The sequence below is a fragment of the Moschus berezovskii genome, chromosome 7 (assembly GCF_049115385.1).
Source record: "Moschus berezovskii isolate FMDL1 chromosome 7, NW_MosBer_1.0, whole genome shotgun sequence".
Lineage (NCBI taxonomy): Eukaryota > Metazoa > Chordata > Mammalia > Artiodactyla > Moschidae > Moschus > Moschus berezovskii.
The window spans coordinates 21561094-21575723 of record NC_142466.1 but is presented as its reverse complement, the minus strand read 5'-3'; positions in this window follow the sequence as shown (position 1 = coordinate 21575723).

The following is a 14630-nucleotide window of genomic DNA, read 5'->3' as shown; positions in this document are numbered from 1 at the left end:
GACCCCATGGACTACAGCACACCAGGCCTGCCTGTCCATCAACAATTCCCAGAGTTCACTCAAACTCATGCCCATCAACTCGGTGATGCCATACAACCATCTCATCCTCTGTCCCCCTTCTCCTCTCATGCCCCCTTCTCCTCCTGCCCTCAATCTTTCTCCTTCTTCCAAGGAGTCAGCTCTTTGCATCAGGCGGCCAAAGTATTGGAGTTTCAGCTTCAACATCAGTCCTTCCAATGAATATTCAGGGTTGATTTCCTTTAGAATTGACAGGCTGGATCTCTTTGCAGTCCAAGGGACTCTCAAGAGTCTTCTCCAGCACCACAGTTTGAAAGCATCAATTGAAACGACTATGTCTTTTTAAATAAAATGCCCTTATTATAGAAAACATAAACAAAAGATCTGCCTAAGATGCTTCTAAACAAGGAATGTATGTAAGAACTTTTCACCTTATTCCTATAACACCTTTGTATTTGCCAAAGAGGTGGTCATGACTGAATAAAAAGTAGATGAATATCCATGAGTTCAGATGTGCCCATTAAAGGCAACATCCAGAATGAAATGTGTAAGCTTTAAAGAGGAACCTAGATTCCATATGCAGGCAGAGACAAGTACCAGAGAATTGGAGCTATAGTTAATGTAAATTACTTTGTACCTCAAATCTCTTAGGCTGGTGGAAATCCAGATATGGTAGAAATATACAGGGCATAGCAAAGACTTGGCCATTGGGAGTGATTTACTTTTCATATTATGATGCAAATCTAAATAATTTGCTGGGCACAGATTTTAATATTGAAGCCAGAGCTTTAACTCAGTTGGAGTTCAACCCTTCCTTCACCTACAAAAATTACAGACTCAAAAGGTCTGAGCTGAGACTTCTCTGCCAGTCCAGTCTTTAAGACTCTGCACTTTCAAAGCAGGAGGCACAGGTTTGATCCCTGGTTGGGGATCTAAGATCCCACATGCTGTACAGTGTGGTCAAATAAATAAATAAATAAAGTGTACCGTTCAACGAATATTTTTTTAAGTACTGGACTAACCTGCTTCCTATGTTGAAGGTTATAAAGGCTTCTAGCAGCTTCCAACCCTATAGGCTCCTCACAGAGTTCATTCAACACTGAATAAACATGACTTTAAGTGCTATTAACCAGAATCAATATTCCCTGGAAAGACTGATGCTGAAACTGAAACTCCAGTACTTTGGCAGCGTGATGTGAAGAGCCAGCTCATTGGAAAAGATGCCCATCTGAGAACATCCCAGTAATTAGATCTGGTTACTTTTTAAAACTGCCATGGCAATTTAATGTTATGTACATTGTGAACATTCACTTAGTATGATTAAAGATGATTTAAATGCTGCATTTCAGCCTCATGAAAAACCTTGGATATAAAGGAGTAAACCAAGATTCCTCATCTCTATGTAAGTGAAATAAACAAAGTTTCATAATTTAAAGTGCCTGTTCATTATACCTAGAAGAAAAAGGTCTGAAATGTAAGTTTTGTGAGGGTAGCAGCCTTAGTTTTCTTTATAATTATTTTATCCCAGGTGGCCTGCTCATGCCTGACACAAAGTATAATAGGTACTCAATATTTACTGAATGAATATAAAACATCGAATCCATAACATATAAAATTTTTTATCAGTTATTAACAAAACCCCATATAAAAAAAGCCAAAGAACAGTAACAAGTGATTAATAGACATCAGTTCAATCAGTTCAGTCGCTCAGTCGTGTCCAACTCTTTGCGACCCCATGAATCTCAGCACTCCAGGCCTCCCTGTCCATCACCAACTCCTGGAGTTCACTCAGACTCATGTCCATTGAGTCAGTGATGCCATCCAGCCATCTCATCCTCTATCATCCCCTTCTCCTCCTGCCCCCAATCCCTCCCAGCATCAGGGTCTTTTCCAGTGAGTCAACTCTTCACATGGGGTGGCCGAAGTATTGGAGTTTCAGCTTTAGCATCAGTCCTTCCAATGAACACCCAGGACTGATCTCCTTTAGAATGGACTGGTTGGATCTCCCTGCAGTCCAAGGGACTCTCAAGAGTCTTCTCCAACACCACAGTTCAAAAGCATCAATTCTTCAGCACTCAGCTTTCTTTATAGTCCAACTCTCACATCCATACATGACCACTGGAAAAAACATAGCCTTGACTAACAGACCTTTGTTGGCAAAGTAATGTCTCTGCTTTTTAATATGCTGACTTCACATTCCAGGATATCTGGCTCTAGATAAGTGATTGTAGTTATTTGGGTCATGAAGTGTTTTCTGTATATTTCTTCTGTGTCTTCTTGCCACCTCTTCTTAATATCTTCTGCTTCTGTTAGGTACATACCACTTCTGTCCTTTATTGAGCCCATCTTTCCATGAAATGTTCACTTTGTTATCTCTTGTTTTCTTGAAGAGACCTCTAGTCTTTCCCATTCTGTTGTTTTCCCTCTATTTCTTTGCACTGATTACTGAGGAAGGCTTTCTTATCTCTCTTTGCTATTCTTTGGAACTCTGCATTCACATGGGTATATCTTTCCTTTCCTCCTTTGTCTTTGCTTCTCTTTTTTTCACAGCTATTTGTAAGGCCTCCTCAGACAGCCATTTTGCTTTTTTGTATTTCTTTTTGTAGGGGATGGTCTTGATCTCTGTCTCCTGTACAATGTCATGAACCTCCATCCATAGTTCATCAGGCACTCTATCAGATCTAGTCCCTTAAATCTATTTCTCACCTCCACTGTACAATCGTAAGGGATTTGATTTAGTGAAATTGATGGTTTTGAACTGTGGTGTTGGAGAAGACTCTTGAGAGTCCCTTGGACTTCAAGGAGATCCAACCAGCCCATTCTAAAGATCGGTCCTGGGTGTTCATTGGAAGGACTGATGTTGAAGCTGAAACTTCAATACTCTAGCCACCTGATACGAAGAGCTGACTCATTTGAAAAAACCCTGATGCTGGGAAAGATTGAAGTCAGGAGGAGAAGGTGATGACAGACGATCAGATGGTTGGATGGCATCTCACCAAATCAATGGAGACGAGTTTGAGCAGACTCCAGGAGTTGGTGATGGACTGGGAGGCCTGGCGTGCTGCGGTTCATGGGGTTGCAAAGAGTTGGACACGACTGAGCGACTGAAATGAGCTGAACTGAAGAGAAGGATTAGTAGCTCAGTCATGCCTAACCCTTTGCGACCCTTGTGGACTGTTGCCCGCCAGGCTCCTCTGTTCATGGGTATGCTCCAGGCGAGAATACTGGAGAATATGGGCAAGAGGACAGGATACAGTCCATGGGGTCATGAAGAGTCAGAAACAACTGTGAGATGAAGCACAACACAGCACAGAAGAGGGGCTACTGGGTTGCAAGTAAGATCTTGTTTCTTGATCAGGTTGTGCTTATATGAACTTGTGAAAGCTGTATACTCACCTTTATACTTTTCTATGTGCATGTTATACATAAAACATCTTTTTATTCAAAAACAAATGCTTATTAAGATATATCCTCAATTGGTTAAAACAAACAGCACACGTAAAATTATAGTCTTGTAACCACTGAAATAGAATATGGTTTCTAAAAAGGGGATAATAAGCAGAGGATGTGTATTTGTGCCTGTTTGCATAAACACACACACACGCAACACATTCACAATTCCCACTCAATGTCAGTAGCCTTGAGCTCTATCTGACCCCCATCAGTGGTTTTCAAAACAGATTGAAGTGATGTGTCTCAAGGTGACAGAAGACGGCTTTACAGAGACCCTTTGCGTCATCAGGCACCAGAAATGCCACATTGTATTATTGAAATTTCAAGGTATTCCTGCAAGTCAGAGCCATGAGTATGAAGGCACAGAAATGAAGTCCCTCTGGCCATAAACACCCTCTGCACAAATAGAAATGTACCTCACTGAATTGATTATTGTCCCTAAATGAAAACAAATAGAACTGGAAACACATACACTGCTTCTAGCTGTGTGGACATTATCAATCATTTGAAATGGACAGTCTGACAGTCTGTCATCTAATCCAGAAACACAGACTTAAACTAAGGATCTGCATACATAATTTTTTTTTTCTATTTAGTGGAATTTTTAGATTTATTACCTCCTGAACTTCCTGTATTTTTAGTTTTCTTTTCAGAATCAGATCCAAAAGCCACTTTCACAACTTTAATGGAATGAAAACTAGGCCAGTCTTAGTATATATTGATTATTTTTTCTAAAATTGTGACAATTTTCCACTTAAGAGATACTTTCCCTTAATTATACTGTGGGAATTTGATATCTATGAGCCTCCGATTTTCTGTTTTAATATTAAACTGGTCATGGCAGGACTATTAAATGAAAAGTAAGTCCTTATAGTTATGAAAAATAGAATGACAGAGTTTCACTAATAGCATATTGTACCTTTTATTCTGTTAAAGACAGAAATTAGTAGTTAGCTTCAAATAATAGCATAAAAATACACAAAACTATGGGGCTTCTCTGATGACTCAGTGGTAAAAAATCTACCTGCAGTGCAGGAGACTAGGGTTGAATCCCTTGGTCAGGAAGATCTCCTGGAGAAGGGAATGGTTACCCACTCCAATATTCTTGCCTGGAGAATTCCATGGACAGAGGAGCCTGGCGGGCTACAGTCTATGGGTCTCACAGAGTTGGACACGACTGAGCAACTGACACTTTCAACACACATACAAAACTACAAAATGATAATGGAATATAAAAGTCCTGTTTACCAATCTTTCTACTTTTCTTCTTTTCCCACTAGCTTCTTCTAGAGCATATTTCTAACCAATTATTCCTGAAGCCGTTTATAATCCAGAAGCTACTCCTACATGTTCTTAACAATAAAATTCCTCCCTTTATTTTGACCCTGAAAGAACAAACTCATCGCTGTTTTCATCTTTACATTTTTTTTAATTTCCATAATTATAGCCTTATGTAAAATTGTGATTTGAACAAGGATTGTAGTCGGACAATTGTATCTCATAATATATGCTAAGGTTGGATAAAATGAGAAATCTACTCACCCTTTTTTAATGTTCCACTTTTGTAATTACTTCTTGAATTGCATTTTTCACAGGTTAAAAAAATGGTGGTAAACATATTCATTTATGAAGATTTCTCTAATTAAGAAATAAAGATATCATTGAAGTTGAAGCTTTTACCAAGCAAAATGAAATGATCATCGAGTTAATAAAGCTTCCAAAACTGGGACTCTCAGGAGAGGGATGTTACTGGCAATCTAGTAGTATAAAAATTCAGACTTTGGTATCAGACAAAATAGGCTTTGAATTCTAGAGAAGTCATGAGTGACTCTGGGAAAGTTAATCATTTCCAAGTTGATATGGCTGCAACATAACTCTTCTTCTCTCATTCCCAGTCTGATCCTTCTCTAGTCTTCCCCACATCAACAAAGTATGTGTTGAGGTGGACCATCACCCACCCAGTAATCTAGACAAAAATCTAAGAGCTATTCTTGATCTTTTTCTATCCCTCAGCACACAATCACTAGCATCTTCATATATGTCTTCCTCTCTCCAATTTCTACCACTATTTTTATTTTTTAACATGTGAACATTTTTAAATTAGGCTTCCCTTGTTGCTCAGCTGGTAAAGAATTCGCCTGGAATGAGGGAGACCTGGGTTCGATCCCTGGGTTGGAAAGATCCCCTGGAGAAGAGAAAGGCTACCCACTCCAGTATTCTGGCTTGGAGAATTTTTAAATTAGGGTTTAACATGATTAGAATGCCCTCCAAACAGTAAATCAGGATACATTTTAATCAATCAAATCTAGGATTTCCCAATGGATTGCAATTTATTATATATACTGTGTCCTCATAAATAATGCTTTTACCATTATCACCCACACTCAAACCATCATCAATATATTGTTTGGATCACTGAAAATACTTTCGAACTTTCTCCATAAAATTCATTCTATACACAGCATCCAGAGTTGCTTTTTTTTTTTTTAATTAAATCAAGTCATTTACTCCTTTTCTTATAACCATTCAATGATTCCCTATCACAAGTCAAATATCCACATCATTTAACTAGGCTTACAAAGCTCTATATGATCTCATCCTACTTATATCATCTTCCTATAATATACCTCTCCTTCCCTATGATGATCTGGCCTCCTGAGTTCTATTTATGATTCTCCTCCTCCTTTCTGTCCCCCAATTTCAGCTTAAGGTGATCTATTCCTTCACCACTCCAAGGAAACACTGAGTGACTCAACATCAGACCACCCTATATCATTTTTCCTGTTTTTTCTCACTTCTATACTTTTGTACCTGGCACATAAAATGTGTTCCTTCAATACTGTTGAATAAATTAAAGAACTTAAGAAAAGTGACTCTGTTATTTTAAAGTGAAGATAATACTACCTACCTGTCAGGATTGAAACAGAAATTAAATGGGACAACGTATATACCATGTTTAGCACAATATTTGGAGCAAAATTAGACTTCATAAATGATAGCTATTGGCATTGTTTCTGTTTAGATAGAAATTACAATGAAGGACTTGGAGAGGACTTGCAGTTGAGTGATATTACCTCTCCTAACTGTGCTGCTACTGCTAAGTCGCTTCAGTCATGTCTGACGGTGCGACCCCATAGACGGCAGCCCACCAGGTTCCCCCGTGTCTGGGATTGTCCAGGTAAGAATACTGGAGTGGGTTGCCAAAGTGTAAGAGACTATAAATTAGGAGGATTTGTATGCAGAAGCAAAGAGAGTTAAAGAGATTAAGATTTATACTTGGTTGCTGATGAGACTTTGACAATTACTTATATGCACTGAGCCCCAACCTCCACATGTCACTTCTTCAAAAACCTGTTGGAAGGATACACAAGACAGTGAATACAATTCACCTAGCACAATGTTTTGGAATGTGACTGATGTCCAATTAACAATACTTTTTCTCCATGTATGTCACTGAGAAACAGTCCTGGGGACAGCATTTGGACTTCTTTTTTGAATTAATATGTGTGCTTAGGCTAATCTTATTGTTGCTTATGCTTTCTTTTATTTCTTTATCCTGCCCCTGAATGTGCCAATGTGACTGTCTACTAGGTTTTTTTTCTCATAGATACTTCTTATTGATTCTGTCTGTAAATACACAATATTTACAAGTGGCAGCAGTTAATTTGAAGAGACAAAGATAAAATGAATAATAAAATAAATAATGATGGCTTAAAGGGGAAAGCCAATCATGAATGACAAGAGAAACAGTCTTACTGGTAGTTTAGTTTCTTGAATAAAAAAATGCATACACTTATTATTTCCATACACTTGCAAAGGAAACCGGAAAATAGAACACTGCCTATAGAGCAAACTTGCATTATTCTGTGGTCCATTAAACTCACTCTAGAAACTTTAATATGTTTCTGCTTCAGAAGGTTGTCCATGTACCACTATATAACCACACTACCACAATTCCAAAAGAGCAAATTGCTGGACCCAGCTGCAGCAGTGGTCTTTCCACTGAGAATCAAGAAGGCAGAGTTTTCAATAGCTCAACATGCAGCATTCTCCTAAGTAAGCTAAATGCTCTCTTTTGCATTGTTTTCTTCCCAGGTGATTGAAGTTGCATGGTAGGCTCACTGACGGAAAATAGAGAAAAGGAAACTGTGTCATTTCTCTAAGTTTTAGTCAAAATGTGTTCATCAGAAGCAGAGTTAAAATAACAGTCCAAACAGTAATTTGAAAAAGAAGTCCATTTTCCCAGCTACTCTGTTCAGCATCTGGTTCCATTATCTCCTTTCCTCTTTTCAATTTGAGGCATATTTATGCTTCAAATCTTCTTCAGCATATCATCACTCAGATCTAATGCATAAGACACAGGATTTACATCAAAAATAATGCACACAACAGCACTGTGTCCCTGGAAAGGGCCTGAGGAGGCCGTTGAAGTTTGTAACATAGCATCAATTAACTTTTAAAGCAGGGGCTAAAGTTTTCTTTTTCTTCCCCTCCCAACTTCACTGAGAAATAATTGAAAAAATATAATCCATATGTTTTTAAGTGTACAACACAGTCATTTAATATACATACACACTGTGGGATGATTACCAGGATCAAGATAATTAACACATCCATTACCTCACATTTTTTGTATCTATGGTGAAAATGCTTAAGATTTACTCTCCATAAGTTTCAAGTATAAATAAAATATTATCATAGAATGATGTTTAAATAGTTACTCAATATTAATCATATATAATATATCATTATTATCATAAATTATACTTGAAGTTTATATAGATAGTAGAGACACTTTCATATACAGATTCTTTTACCCACTACACCTCTAGGACGCATCAATGTTACTAGTTTTGCTTGTTTTTTTGTTATTGCTGTTGTTGCTTTTTGCATGGCATCCTTTCACTAAGCTAATCTCTGAGATTTATCAAAGCTGCTGCATATTTAGTAGGCTGTTCCTTTTTGTTGCTGAGTAATATCCTATTGTACGAATATACTATAATTTATCTGTTGATGAGCATTTCCATGTTCTTTTTTAAATTATAAAGAAGGTTGATTAAGAACATTCATGTACATATTTTTGCATGGACACATGTTTTCATTTTTCTTGTGTAAATACCAAGGAGGAAAATTCTATATGTGGACATTTAATTTCATTAAAAAAAGACCAACTGTCTTCAGAATGGTAGCAACATTTGTGAATTCCACTTGTTCCAAAATTGCCAACATTTGAACCAGTCTGTTATTACCTAGTGTCTAATGTCTGCAATCAAATGTTTCATATATTTTGTTCAGTTTTCTAGCTTTAATATAGGGAAGGCAAGACTAGTTTTAGTTATATTGACATTACTAGGGTTGGGAGTTTCTAGTTACATTGCTACATATGTCTCATTTTTCAAAACTGTCTGCCGGGTACATAAAATAATGCTAGAATTTAAAATATGTACAGAAAACTTTTAGTCATTCTACATGTTGACCCAAATTGCAAATGATACTAAAAGCTGACTTTAAGGTAAAGCAGCACACATTTTATCTCTACTGTCGTTGTTAGGCATTAGAAATTTGACCTTGGAAAGATTAGTTTTAAATTTTTACACATGCTTTAAAAAAGAGATTTTTTAGACACACTTACTAGTGTGGTTTAAATCATTACTATCTGCTTTCTGTTCCTATCTCAATAATTCCATTTTTCATGGCTGCAATGCTAGTTTTTGTTTGTAGAGTTATGAAAAATGCAGGCTGGGCACCCAAGCAGAAAAAGAATGTTGTGCTCGAAGCCAAATCCCCAGTGTAGAGAAGAATCGTCTCAAACCATGCAGCGGGTTTCAGTACAATTCATAGCTACTGACATTTTATAGACCAGGAAGATCCAAGCTTAACTAGCATAGAAAAAGTAATACATTCCCTTCCTTTTGTAGAAAGCTGCATACAATATATCTTTGAAGACAGGGTTGAGATTATCACCATGTTCTTCTATGGATAAATATAAGAGTTCAGTTTCTGGGGCTGTGGCATAGTTTGCAAGCAATAAATTCACATAATGGTAAAAAAAAAAAAGCTACTTGTAGAGAAAAAACATTGGCACTGTGTATTTCAGGGCAGCACACTAGTGTGCTGATTTAAAGAGATGGTTTCTCAGTACCTTATACTCTGCAAACTCATATTTCCTGTCCTGCAGTATAGTTGATCCATCAAGAGTGAGATTGTTTAGGGGGTAGGGGATGCAAAACATATATTCATTTGAGTATGATTGGCATTTAATGACAGAGTGATGACAAATGAATGCATCAGAGATTAATTTTATCTACCTTATCCCCTTGTACCCTGTCTTTTGATTTCTGCCTTCATAAACTCAACTCGATATTTTATTTCTGCACAATGAAGTTTGTCTCAATAAAATTAGTGCCTGTAATTAGCTTTCTCAGCAATGATGAGCCAGCAGTAATATGGGGATTTTATACTAATAGCTGAAAGTATGGCATCAGCTAATACCTCTTGAAAAAGTATTAGTGTGTGTAGACAGAACCTTAACTAGCTCATTGGGTTAGTAAGTCAATCTCTGCAGATTCCTAGAGCCCCCAAAAGATTTATCACTCATAGAGGCGTAGATCCATGATCATATTTTAAACAATGACCAGCATATATCATGGAGAAGGCAATGGCACCCCACTCCAGTACTCTTGCCTGGGAAATCCCATGGACGCGGGAGACTGGTACGCTGCAGTCCATGGGGTCACTAAGAGTCAGACACGACTGAGACTTCACCTTCACTTTTCACTTGCATGCATTGGAGAAGGAAATGGCAACCCACTCCAGTGTTCTTGCCTGGAGAATCCCAGGGACGGGGGAGCCTGGTGGGCTGCCATCTATGGGGTCGCGCAGAGTCAGACACGACTGAAGCGACTTACCAGCAGCAGCAGTAAACATTTACTATAGGGAAGGCATTATACAGGGCTTCCCAGGTGGGCTCAGTGGTAAAGAATCCACCTGCCAGTGCAGGAGACGCAGGAGACGTGGGTTTGATCCCTGAGTCGGGAAGACGCCCTGGAGGAGAAAATGGCAACCCACTCCAGTATTCTTGCCTAGAGAATCTCATGGACTGAGAAGCCTGGTGGGTCGCAAAGAGTCACAACACAACTGAGCATGCACACACTCGGGCATTATACAAATACTTTACACACACCCTGTCACAAAAAGCTTTTAAGCTAATATCACAAAGCCAAACTAGTATGAGACCATGAGTGGCTCGTGCATGCTCCCTGGACTGGGAGTGTGAGTAGCCTGATTTCACTGAACCGGCAGCCATGCTAACACGGAAGCAGGGGCAGCAGTTTCAGCATCTACTCAAACCCCAATCAATTCTGCAGCCATCTTGAAAATCAACTGGGAACTGCTCGACAGTTTCTGGGCTACAGAGAATGAATGGTAAAAAGTGCTGAGGTGCCTTACAATATTCTCTGTAAGTCTGCTTGTGTCACTGGAGTTAGAAGAACAAACAAATTCCTTTCCTTTTCCCACTTCTTTGCACCAAAAGCTTCACCTTGGCATAGTTAAATATCCCTTTCCTTTTAGGAGAAAGAAGGTGGGTTCTCTTGGCAGTACCCATGGTCTGTTTCATGCTAGAGTGTGCATTTGGCCCACTTTATGTTATTTCTGGGGCTTCCCTGATAGCTCAGATGGTATTTCTAAGATAGCCAAATAGCTAATTAAAAATAAGAAGTTAAATTCAATGGCACACATTCAGCAAGGAGCTTAAATCTAAAAAAAAAATGCAATTTGCTTGTTTGGACCATAAAATAAATGCAATGCAAGTCTTGTATTCAGGATACATGCTTTTTGGCAGATAGGGACAGTTTAGTTCAGTTCAGTTCAGTCACTCAGTCGTGTCCGACTTTTTGCGACCCTATGAACTTAGGGTTCAATATAAAACATTTTTTTTTAATGTGAGAAAACTATGGCTCAGAAAAGAGAAATAAAAATATATGAACTTTTCTGTTGGTGACTTTGGAAGCCCTTCAAAATTACACCTAAAATGAATTGCATAGTGATGATAGTTAACTCACAGAGCGCATGAGGGAGACAGTGTTATCAGGTGGACAGAATGGTATGAACATATAGAAACAAAACTTTGGAAAATGCTGTCATTAACTTAGAAAGCTATCTAAAAGTTCAGTACTGAAATGAACACATTGGCAGCCACAAGTTTTTCAGATTTATATTATATATTTTAACTCTATTCTGATTGGTTCATTTCCTTTTCTATTATTAATCCTTCTAATTAGCACCAATATTTAGGCTTCCCTGGTGGCTCAGCTGCAAAACATCTGCCTCTAATGTAGGAGACTCAAGAGACACAGGTTTGATCCCTGGGTCAGGAAGATCCCCTGGGGTAGGAAATAGAAATCCACTCCAGTATTCTTGCCTGAAAAATTCCATGCACAGAGGAGCCTGGCTACAGTCCATGGAGTCACAAAGAGTCAGACACTGAGCACACATTTAGTCCTAATGCGGCAGATACACTCCGCACATTGATCAGACTGAGAATAATTTCAGCTGTTTGTCATTGTCGAGTTTTTGTTCAGAGTGTTTTGCATGCAAGGCCCTACATTTGCTGTACTTCTGGAAATAACAGATATGATACAACAAAAGCTCCTGAACAGGAAAATCCCACTAAACACAATCAATATCTATCAAATCATCAACCCCCATGTTTGTGTTCTACTCTCATATATGGTGAGGCTTTTAATGTACTCAGAACTAACCCTGAACCACTAAACAATGGCTAGTTACGCCAATGAAGCTAACAAAGATATCTGAAAGATGTTAGTTAATCAAATGGCCGTAATCACCAAGAATGCACTTTAAAATATCACGTTTTGATCGACAACGACCGTAAGTAAATGAAAGGGCATGGTGGAGCTTCAATAGACATAGCAGACACTTATCAAGTTCAAAATCTACATCACGTCTACATATCAGGATATTATATTTTTTCCCCCTTGATTTATAAATATATAGCGTATGGACTAATTTTAATAATTTTCAGAACCATAAGAGCCTCTAAAGATTTTGGAACACATAAAGGGAAACGATAGATATATAAGTATATAAAGTATATAAATATGTAAATTGTCCATCACTTTCTAGTTCACTTTCTAGTGTATTGCAGGTTTTGATAATATGTTACAGTTAGAAAAGATATTACCATTGGGGAAAGCCAGGTGATGCACAGAAGAAACCACAATCTGTACATCTATAATCATTTCAAACAAAAGTAAAAATATGTATTGCCAATTCTCCAAGGATCAATGCTAAATTTAACTAAGGAAAGAAATAGCGATTAAAGAAAGAAAGAAAAACCCACAGTGTTCTTCTTCCCTCACCTTTTTGTCTGTAAGAAATAGTAGGTTCTGAAAGCAGAATCCAGTTGTGATAGGGGACAGAATACTGATTCTTTTCTTTTCCTGCGGTTGAGTATATTATTTGAACTGCTTACTGCACATCCCAGGGGAGAGTTATTTCTTGCTAGCTTTATTCTTTTGGCAGCATCTTAAGAGCACTGCTTACCTTTCTCCTTCACTAGAGTGCTCTGGCTGTTTTCTGAAGGGCTCACCCTCGATGGCAAGGGCAAAATGATTGGCAAAGGCTAGGCTTACAGCCAGACTGCAGAACTGTACGGGAATAGAGGACAATGTAATGTCCTAAAAATGGGCAGGTCACTTCCATGAACTTCAGTTCAGTTCAGTCAGTTCAGTCGCTCAGTCGTGTCCGACTCTCCGGAACCCCATGAATCACAGCACGCCAGGCCTCCCTGTCCATCACCAACTCCCGGAGTTCACTCAAACTCATGTCCACAGAGTTGGTGATACCATCCAGCCATCTCATTCTCTGTCGTCCCCTTCTCCTCCCACCCCCAATCCCTTCCATCATCAGAGTCTTTTCCAGTGAGTCAACTCATCCATGAACTTAGAGCTCTTCATTTTCAGCTTCAAAATTCCAGGGTCTATCACACTCAGCGAAGTTGCCAGTGTACCTCTTGGAGTGTACTGGTTCATATCTTACTCAGATCTCTAAGAGGAAATGATGCATGTATTCCATTCTGGGACTTAGCTCTTGAATCACATCTGTAGCCAGGAATTATGGAGACACTGGAATTGGCAGACAATCTGGAACCCTATCAACTTGGGCAGTTTTGTAGCAACGGTCTTTAAAGCTGGCTTTATCTACTTCTTTCTCTTGAGTATTTTTTGGGGGTATATCAAGTATTTTCAGGGAGTCAGGAGTTAGTTACCAATGCACGACACCATTCTAAAACGTGAATAACCATTTAACATGATGCTTTGGTAAGTGAAAATAATATTAAATTATATCAGTCGAATTGTGTTTTCACAAACGACATAGGACCTACCCATTCATTCCTTTAATAATCTTTGTGACCAAGAAATAGTCATTTCTTGAGATGTCACCTCCGGTGAGGAGAGGTTGAAGGGCAAATACTCCAACTTCTTTCCTTCTGCCCTCTAAATCTTCTTGGTGTCTGCCATAGCTCAGCTCATGGTTGTACTTAATAAAGAGATGCATCTCTTTATACAAGCATACATGAATTATGCATGCTTGTAGGGTAGAATATGTCCATATCCACCATTACACAATCTTTGTATACTTTCTGATTAACAGGCCAGGCACCATTGAACCCTGGTGTCTGGAAAAACCAGATAAAGAGGTAGAAAGAAAGAAGCACATTAAACTGGAATTCACAGCTCCAAACTGCAAATGGTATACCAAAGGCCTCATAAACTCTAATAAGTTTTTAAGCATTTGAAGCCATTGAATCATGATTTCTACTGATAGACTGAAGAAAGCTATAAATTATCTGGTAAAGACCAGGACAGGGGTATTGGCACTCCTCAAAACTAGTGGTTATCACCACATGTCTGTTCTTGAATCATGCAAAGGTGTGTGTGCGGGCGCGCGTGCATGCCTGCGCACGTGCAAAAATGCTTGTTATTGTCACGTAACTATTTCATTTCTTGACCTTCTTGCTGTTGATCACCTTCAGGATGAGCCACCAACACTAGGTATATGTTTTAGTTACTGCCTTGGTAGTGCTTCTCAAACTCCAAGGAAACCTCAGTTGATTGTATAGAAGTATGTATGTA